The sequence below is a fragment of the Euphorbia lathyris genome, chromosome 8 (assembly GCF_963576675.1).
Source record: "Euphorbia lathyris chromosome 8, ddEupLath1.1, whole genome shotgun sequence".
Lineage (NCBI taxonomy): Eukaryota > Viridiplantae > Streptophyta > Magnoliopsida > Malpighiales > Euphorbiaceae > Euphorbia > Euphorbia lathyris.
Genome location: NC_088917.1, coordinates 27,361,199 through 27,371,858, shown reverse-complemented (window position 1 = coordinate 27,371,858; position 10,660 = coordinate 27,361,199). Strand labels below are relative to the sequence as shown.

The 10,660-nt window shown below is 33.3% G+C and overlaps 1 long non-coding RNA gene across 1 annotated transcript; it reads left to right on the top strand.

Moving 5' to 3' along the window:
• Positions 1-9,535: 9,535 nt before the first annotated feature.
• LOC136202744 (uncharacterized) lies at positions 9,536-10,286 on the top strand. The gene is made up of 3 exons (XR_010674562.1): positions 9,536-9,568; positions 9,854-9,908; positions 10,219-10,286. It is a non-coding gene; the product is annotated as an uncharacterized lncRNA (long non-coding RNA).
• Positions 10,287-10,660: the final 374 nt, after the last annotated feature.

Sequence of the window (10,660 nt, the reverse complement as noted above, 5' to 3'; positions counted from 1 at the left end):
TGGTTCAAAAAAAATTACGTTTTTTATAATTTCATAGTAAATTTGGAGACTAAACATCTTTAAATTCGATGAAATATTTGAATTTTTTAAATTTATTTTTGTTCTATACACATGCATAACACGAGATAATTATCTATTTATTTTAAAATAAAAGAAATTTATATGCATGTATACATCTTTGATTTGTTACTAATGAATAGTAACATGAGCACATATACAGTAAATATAATAAAATTTATGATCAAAGAGAGAATTTCGTTAATGATATTAGAAATTGACTCAGCTTGTTAATGTTAGAGATGAAATTGTGTCAAAACTAAAATTGTGAAATAGGTTAATCTATATAACTAATCAGGGCCGGCTCCAGGGGGAGTTCCCCTAGGCGCCGGCCTAGGGCCTCACAGCTTGTGAGGCCTCTAATTTCTAGTTACCTCTATGATATATTAACTCTTTTTGTATTAAAAAATGTGGATTACTAAACTCAGCCATGAATTTCCACCCCTAGCTCCGTAAAAAGATCAAATTACCCTTTACCCAAAATTTGAAAAAACACAAAACCTCTCAAATACCCTACACACTCTTTGATCAAATCCGGACTAATTTGTGAACCAAAACATGGAGTGTAACAACAACCGTAAAGGGAAAGCGAAAATAATAAGATTTACCGTTTTTGTTTTTTTGATTTAAGTTAAAAATTGAATCTGTGGGTGATTTTTTAAAAACGCCGGAATCGCAGTGGGGCGTATGAACATCGCGCCCGACCTACGGTTCCGGCGTATGAATATCACATCCGACCTGTGGTTCGGGCGTGAGGCTATCACGCCCGCACCATAGGTCGGGCGTGATGTTCATACGCCCGACCTATGGTTCGGGCGTGATGTTCATACGCCCGAGGGGTTTTTGAAATGTTTTTTAAAAAAAAAAATTATATTTACGTTTTAATTAAATTGTTAAATGTTTACATTAATTTGAGGTTTAATTTATATATGAAATTTTGATATTAATTCGATTATAATTTATATGTTAAATTTTTAGATTAATTTAGTGTAATTTTGTAGACGGAGCGGCCTACTATCGGGGGAAAATCCGTCCCGTCACCTGCTCGTCGTCTAGATATGGACTAGCGGACTAATTTTTTTACGGGTTTAATTCAACAACGGACTAATTTTTTTTACGTAACAGGTATTTACGGATTTAATTCAATAGCGGACTAGCTATTTTTTTTGCTCTCCCGACACGCGGGCGTGTGACTATCACGCCTCACCGTGTGGTATGACGTGATAGCCCCACGTCTCACCGTGTGGTCGGACGTGTAGCGATCACGCCCGACCACACGGTGAGGTGTGGGGCTATCACGCCCGACCACACGGTGATGCGTGATAGTCACACGCCCGCGTGTTAGGAGAGCAAAAAAAATAGCTTTTTCCTCCCCAAAACCCATGAAAGGGTATTTTCGTCCTTTCACAGGACTAGAGGTGGGAATTTGGGGCTGGATTTAACAACACCCTAAAAAATTCCCTCAATTAACACACATGTCAACTTTCTATTTTTTTTCCAATTTTTTGTGTTGACAGCACACTTTGCTGCGTCAATCTTACTCCTGCTCAAGCTTATCAACAAAAGTGTAACACTTAATACAATACAAATGATTAAAGTCGTATTTGATCCCTTTTATATCCAAAATGTTGTCATTTGATCCTCATAGTATAATTTGGTGATATTTGACCTTTCGATATCCTAATTTATAGCATTTGATTCATGTGATATGATTTAACAACATTTAGCTCCTATATTATCCTAATTTGTGGTGTTTGGTCCTCGGATAAATGGAAAAATAATATATTTATATGGATCAAATGTTATCAAATCATACCACAATGGCTAAATGTTATCAAATCATACCACGTGGGTTAAATTCACAAAGTTGTAATAAATAATAAAGGCCGACTCAATTCACCAATCTCTATGTTAAATATATTTTTTCTCTCTACAGAATCTTACTATTAGATCCGAGTTAATTTCTAGAAATTAGTATTCTATTGTTTGCTCGCTTTTCTCGTGATTGATGAGAAGAAACTTGGATTTTGCTCTTGAAAAAATGTAAAAATCTTTATACAGTTATCAATTTAATAGAAATTAAAGAAATTTAAATGCGTTTTAGTTAAACTAATGACTCAGTGTTGAAAGAATCTATATTCAATTGAAAAATTTAGAAATTTTATTCGATTTAAAACTTAAAAAAACTTAAACTTGATTAATTTTTATGTGTTACACATAATATGTAATATCAAGACTAATATTAAATTTAGTTGTAAAAAAAATACAAAAATTGCCTAGGGCCTACCAAATGCTAGAGACGTCCTGTAACTAATTAGTCATTAATTGTAAGATTATATTCAACAAAAAAATCATTATATCCGTCTAATCTGTGCAAATTGCAAATTATTGAAATTTGGTTAGAAAATGGGATGAGATTGCAATTAATTATATGGCCTAGGATTCTTACACGAACTCAAACTTGTAATAACCAAGTAAAAATAACAAGAGTGAGTGAACTTCCACATGTATATTTCCTTATCCCCATCACATCACATCACAACAATACTATTATTCCCTTCAACCGCAATCAAACTCCTCCCCTAGAAAAAAAAAATGCATCAAAAGAAGAAAATATTCAAGAACAAATATCTGTTAAAGTCATCAATTATCCCACTTCCATTTCCATTTTCATCCATTTCCAACTCACCAAAATTCCCTCTTTACTAGGGATTAATCCCTTGTTTGGATAGTTTTTAAAAAAAAAAAAATTATCCAAGTAGGCAGGGACGAATTCTTCATCATGGGGGCAAATAATACGGCTAAAATAATTTTTATCCAAAAAATAATAATTATAGAAAACCAGAGATCAAAGCTCAAGTTCAAATACAATAGTAGCAGAATTATCAAATCAAAATTCAAATAGGAGCAAAAAAAAAAAAAAAAAACAAAGCAGAGAGGTAAAGGTCGGAGATGAAGTGTCGGACCAACGATCCAACTACGGAGGGATTGACTGCCGATTTTGATTTAATCTTAGTTAGGATTAGGGATTTCAATTTAGGCTTAAGAAGAAAGAGAAATTGAGGAATGAGAACTAAAGAGATTAAAGAAAGTAAGAGAGACCGCTCGTTTATTTTAGGACCTATTTAGTTTTACATTTAAATATTTACTTTTTATTTTTTTTTTATTTTTGTTGTAAACAAAACAACGTAGTTCTAATTAAATAAAACGATGTTGTTTTACTTTAAAACAGAATTAAAAAAATAAAAATAAAATATTAAATTTAAAATAATTCTTCGTCCTCAATTATAGAACCAGTAAACCCTAAACCTCTATTGATGAAGGGGGCAAAGCTCTAAAACTTCAAAAATTAATACCTGAATTTTTTAAAAAAATACAAATATCAGTGGAGGCAACTGCCCCCACTACCCCCATACTGGATTCGCCCCTGCAAGTAGGCAGGGTTTAGAAACATTTCTCAAGAAGGGGTTGTTTTCCTAACCCTGGTTACGAATTGGTACCATTATGGTGTCTGGTGCGCCGTAATGATACCAATTCGTAACCAAGGTTAGAAAACAGTCTTTTCTGGAGAAATATTTCCCAACCCTATTATGTGATTTTGTGCTTTGAAACACGATAATAAGAGGTTGAACTCTTTACTACTCAGGACTAATCCTAATTGGCAATAAAATAGCATTTGTGGTTTAGTAACATTCAAGTTAGAGAATTTTTTCAATATCATTATTAAAATTAATGGTATTGCATATAACATTTCTGTCTAATTAATTTAGTTTTATATAGTTTATTAAGAAAAATAATAAAATAGTATATGAGAAGAAAATTTTATAACAATATCTCAGATGAAATTTAATTCTTTGCTTCAAAAAAAAAACACTTGAAATGATTCATGTGGGTTATTTGCAAAAATAATATAATACAATACTTAAATTAAGATAGCTATTTTTAGAGATGGCAGAGGTTGAATGATAAAAAGCTTAATGGAAAATTATCTTATCTATTTTTTTATATACAAAATTTATCAAAGGAAAAAAAAAGTGGGATAACAAATAAAGTAACGTAGACTAAAGAATCATTCTTTATTTTTATTCAATTTTTATTAATTGTATCGTTATTAAACTCACTCAATAAAAAAAAAAACACACCTCCACTTGTATGCAAATTTTTGAACTAGTTTAGAAGGCATCCCTAGTGATTGAAACCAGGCACTTGCAAAACCTTCGTTACTGAATTGAAACGTTATAATAATTTAACAATGAAAAAGCAAGAAAATTCGGAGAAACATCAAAAAGTCTAAGGCTAACATCATTTTGAACCGACCGAGCTAATGCATACATGGGTCAAGCTATTTGCTTGCCTTGTCAGGAAATGGACCGAGAACTGTTTTAGAATCGGTTTCGAAGACGACCTGTGTGAATCCCCTCTCAATTGCCCAGCGCATGGCCTGTAATAATATCAATGCCTCTCCCTTTCGAACCTCCATCAGGCCGTCTAAACCCAGCGTTCTGCCTGCCATAAATCTCCCATCCGCATCTCTAATTGCTGCTCCCAGACCCGTCTTGCCCAGCACGCGAAATAATTCCAAATCAGTGCAGCACGAAAGCTTGTCGACTGCAGGAGGGTGCCAAGTATTTTTGCAATCCGAAGACAAGACGCCTCGTTCCCGCTCACTGCTGGTGGGCACAAATACAGACAATCAACCAGACACCGATCAGTTTCAAACACGACCTCATCAGCCGACTGCGATATTTGCTGCCAAAGCACCGTATTCCGAGTCCTCCACCAACGCCACAACAGTACCATTCCTTTGGTGAACTGACTCTGCTCCTCCATTGCGCTCAATCTAAAGAAGAAATCTATAAAGTCGTTGCGTCTGCTGATGTCGTATGAATCGCATCTGTCAGACCCGCCTTCCGCCACCCGGGGACGGAGAATAAAAAGATGTCATAAATCTTCAACGTCCTCCAAACACATCACACACTGATCCTCTATATCTATCCCGCGACCCATTAATTTTTCTCGGGTAGAAAGACTGTCTCGCGCTAACCTCCAACAAAAAAATCTAACTTTGAAAGGTATATCTTGCCACACCAGACCGTAAACGGCATCGGGCATGAAAGGAAAATAGAATAACAAACGCCTAACAGCCAAACCTATATTCTAATATATAAAAAATTATTCGGACTACCTAAAGTTTTATTTAATTATTTGGCTTGGACTCGATAATTCTATCAAGCTTCCTACGTATCCCAAACTTCTTTTGATCTTTAAATCGGGAATCAAAGCCACGTAGTTCTACCTATTTTAGGTAGTTCTCTTAACTTCGGTAGTTCTCTTCACTTATTGAGCCGTTTTAACTTGTTGACACTCTGATTGACACGTTGATGGTTTAATTGTATATTTCACTTGATTACTATATAACTTTATATATATAATTCATCTTATCAAAACGAATCAAAACAAATAAACGTTTCATCAAACCAATTCATAATCAAATAAATATTTTATCAAACCAACTCGTAATCAAATAAATGTTTTATCAAACCAACTCGTAATCAAATAAATCGCTTTAACAAACCAGCTCGTAAACATTTTATAAAATAAATTCCTTTAACAAACCAACTTTACTTAATATAGCTACATATATATGTTTATAAAGGATTTAATCAAAACCTTATAAAATATACTCAAAACTTAAGTTCATAATATAGTCAAGGTACTAAACCAAAAACCAAAAACTTATAATCTTGTATCCATTCTTGAGTTCACCCCCTTATAATTCAATCACAACATATACGAGACGTCTCTTAACATTGCCTATCCCATATGGTCTTACCCAATACTTCACTGACATACCCAATAGGTCTTCAGACTGTGTACACAGGCCATATTTCTCACTAAATATGGTCTTTAGAATCAAAACCACCCAACCGGACTACTCTTAATGGATACCAAACATTTTATTCCATATATATATATATATATATATATATATATATATCCATATATATATATATATAGAGGAGAGATCAGGTGTGACACATTCCTTATGGTGTGACAAGGCTTATTGTGTGACAACAGTGGTTTTTTAGTAATTGTGTAAAAACCGGAGGGGTATATTTGTAATTTTACGCGCTTAGTATAAATAGTTATTAAGTTAGGGGTATATTTGTAATCTCCTATATTTTTCTCGTTATTTCTTCTCCGGTGATTCTCTGATATTTCTCTCGTTTTTTCCGATAGCGCCGTTTCATTTCCGATCGTGTTTTTGTTGATTTTTTGGTTCGATTTCTTTGTTTCGTCTCGCATTTTGTGTTTTTTGGAAGATATCGGTGAGTTCCTGTATGTTTTCGTGTTTGTTTTCATCGTATTTATGTTTGTTGTTTGTTCATTTCCCTTCGTTTTTTTTGTTGAATATTTATGGCTCTGATTTCCTATATTTTTTTCTTTATCGGTAGGTTCGGCTCTCTGTTTGTGTATTTTTGAAGTTATCGGTGAGTTCCTATGTGTTTTCTTTGTTCATTTTAGATATTGTGTTATGCATGTTCTTCGTTTTTTTGTTTATATGTTCTGTTTAGGTTTTGTATTTTGTTTTTATTTTGTTTGTTGTTTTTTAGGGTTTCAACGGCATTTCATTGTGTTTTTTCATTCTTTCCGTCTATCATTTGTTAGTTTTCTGACTTGTATATGTGTTTTTTTGTTGTTTTTCAGTTTATATCAGAATGTCTAAAGCTACTTTTAGTAGGAAAGATTGTTTGCGTGATAATGTTATTGATCCTGCGTTGCTTCATGCTATAAACTCTGATTATATGGGGGATGATGACGACATGTACTATTTTATTATGTTTTATGGAACAATATATGCATTCTTTTGGAACAATATATGTATTCGTTTGGAACTATGTATGTTTTTGTATGGAACTATATATGTATTCGTTTCGAACAATTTATGTATTCATTTGGAACAATATATGTATTCGTTTGGAACAATTTATAAGTTCGTTTGTAACTATATATGTATTTTGTTGATCTAGTATTGTTGTTAATTTTGTTATTTTTTTATGTTTCAAGGGTCTCTGAAAAGAATAGTGATGAAGGAAGTAAACAGAGATTTGTGAAGAAATCTCATGCTTTGAAGAAAAAGTCATCAAATATTGGTGTTCTTGTTGATGAAAGTTCTTCTGATGATTTGAAGGACGTAGAAAGTTGTTCTGATGCTGATGAAAGTTGTTCTGATGATCGTGATAATATGAATGATCCTGAGTTTGTTATCAGTGCGAGTACACCATCTGAAGAACAAGCAGATGATGAATATGTTGTTTCTGGTTGTGTTGGAAAGAAAAGAAAAGTTGGAGTTAATTTGAAGGGAGATGGTTCTTCTAGGTTGAAGATGAAGAAGGTTGAGGTTGTGAAAGTATCTGGTGGTTCTAGATTGAAGAGGAATAAAGTTGAGGTTGTGAAAGGAGTTGGTTCTTCTAGATCTGTGAACCGTAATTGTGGAAGAAGGATTGTGAAGAAGGATAGTTGATATTCTGTTATGGAGCAAGATTTATCTGGTGTAGTATTAAATCAGCGGGTGGGTCCAACAACATTTATTAAGTTTGTTAAAACTATGCCAGAGACACACAAAGCTGCCATTAGGAAGATAGGGTTTGGTGGTTTTTTGTGTCTGAATATTGGGAAGCTTAATGGAATGTTTTGTGGCAAGGTTGTGGATTCTGTTGATCCTGACAAATGCTATTTTATTCTTCCTGGTAATGACCGGATTGATTTGAGTGAAGAGGATTTTCATTGTGTTTATGGCATGCCATGTGGAGGAAAGGAAATTAAGGAAGCGGATAGTAACAGTGGGGATAGTTGGTGTAATTTTTTAAAGACTTGGAGGAAGTCTTTTGGTCTAAGTAGTGGCAGTCCTAAGGATAAAGATGTGCTTTGTAGGCTGAAAAATCTGTTGGAAGTGGATGTTTGTGATGAGTTCATTTGGAACTTCATTGTTATTGTTGTTAATTCTTGCATTCATTCAAACAAGAATAGGGCGTTGTACAATAAGTTTTTATTCAGTTGCATGAATGTGACTGAAATTTCGAAGTTAGATTGGTGCCGATTTAGTTTTAAGCATTTTATAGATTCTGTTCGTTCTTTCAAGAACGGTTCTAATCCATATTTTTTCACAGGCCCTCTTCCATTTATACTGGTAATTGTTTTAATATGTTGGAATTTATTTTGAATAATTTATGTATTTGCTTATAATTTGTTTTTCTCATTTTTTATTGTAGATATGTTATTTTGATCGTTTGCAACGTGGGGTTGATTTGAGGCCATGTTCCTTTCCACTAACTTCTGTGTGGAATAATGTTCTAATCTTTGAAAGAATTAAGTTGGAAAAAGCCAGTGGTTTTGGCAAGGGAATTGTATTGAAGAGATTAGTGAAATCTGAAGCAGAGGTAGAATGTGAAGGCCCTAACGTTGAAGGTAAGAAGAAGAAGAAGAGAGAAGAAGAGAAGAAGAAGAAGCATGTAGAAGAAGGAGAAGAAGAAGATACTCAAGAAGGAGTTTCTGGCTGTCCCAGTTACTTCATGGTATGCATCTGTGTTTTTCTTTTATATAGAAGATTATGTTTCGTTTTGATAAATTAGTAAATAGTGTTTTAATAAATGCAGGAATTCACTTTCAGGTTTAAATCAGCGACTAGAAAGTTAGCTAATGATGTAACTGAGATGTTTATGTTGGTGGATGAAGCTGAAAATATGTTTGACGAGAATGACTTACCTGTACGGATGAATACATTTGTTGAAAACATTTTTACTAAGTACAGAGTTAGTAAGGAAGAGAGGATGAGCCAGCGTTCTGAGCGAATGCCAGCAAGTGAGCATTCGAGAAGATTATCTAAAGAATCTGATGAGGATAATGATTTTTTTAATCTGTCTGGCTTTTGGGAAGAATATAATGCTGTTAATGAAGAATATAACAAGCAGGTACAGAGAAAGATAGCTGAAGGTTTAGAAAAAGAGAGAGGAGGAGCAGAGAAGGAGAAGAATAAAGATAGCCAGATGAATTTGCCGATATGTGTAGATGGGCTAACAATTATTTATGTCATGGGAGGACAGTTTTTACCATGTTTGAAGATTACATTTTTGGTCATCCGGTGAAAGCAGTTATATTGAGGAAGGATATTCGTGAATTGGCTGATCTAGCTCCAATAGGGTGTGGCCCAATTTTGTATTACATGAGGTATTTTTTTTATCTATAATTGCATGTTTGTATTAGTGATTATATTGTTTTATTTTTTTGAATGGCATGTTTACTGTATATGTTTCGTGTGTGTTTTGTACAGGCACCTTTATAATGTGATTGTGAATAATGATAGATTGGATACCACATTCTCCCTTGTTGATCCAAACATAACTAATCATTTTGAAATAGTTAATAAGATTGGGGAGAAGATCAAGTTTTTGATAGAGAGATATGAACAGTCCGACAACAAATGTTTGTATCTGATACCGCGAAACAAAGAGTATGCATTATTTGTCTGTACTGATGATTTATTTTATTTGTTTAATAATGTATTATAGTTTTACTAATGTGTTTGTTTTCTTCAGGTATCATTGGACTTTGACTGTCGTTGATCTTGAACGGAAACGTGTTTTTCTTTTGCATCCATTGAACTCTCGTTTGGGCTTGGAAAATGATCAATGGAGATATGTTGTTGATGAGTATGTTTAATAATCAAATGTTCTTTTATAATGTATTTTATTTTTTGAAGGCAATAGTTTGACATATATATGAATTTGTTTTGCAGATCTATTATTTCTTTTTATCATGAGAAGGTTTTGGTAAAATGGATTTGCCCTGTGGTACGTGTTTAATTTGTATGTATATTTGTGTATGTTTTTTATTGTTTTTAAGTTGTTTGTATTTTATTTTGCAGAATATTCCATCTCAGAAAGATACAAAAAGATGTGGCTATTATGTAATGAAGTATATGGATGATATAGTGTCTGAGAAAGTGTTGAAAATTGACAATATTGTAAGTGTTTATTCTTTGAACAATTGGTGTTTCTTCTTTGAACAATTGGTGTTTATTCTTGGAACAATTAGTTTTAATATATGACATGTTGAAGTTATAGTTTTGATGCATGATTTTAATTGTGATATGTTTTTTAGTGGGATAAGTATGCTAGGAGGTCATCTTACGGTATAGATGTGATGAATGAATTACGTCGAGATTTGGGAGATATTATTTTGAGATATGGTATTGATAATGAAAATGGTGGATGAGGTCATGTAAGGAGGACTGTTAAGGAATCTAAGTACCTCCGTCCTCCATTTATTTCTCGGCATCCAAAGTTGATGGAGAACATTGATAGTCGTAAAAGGAGGATTATTGAATTTGCACTGAGTCCTGGTTTAAGCAGGTAAGAAGCTGAAGTTATGTTTGTTATATGAATTTATATGTTATTTTGGCATATACTGATAGTTTTTTTCCTTGTTTTGAAGTGATGTATTTTTCAGTGATGGACAAACCTTTATTGATAAACAAGAGATTTTATCACTGTCTGGTCATGATCATATTGTCAATAATATTGTGGATGCTTGGAGTTCAATT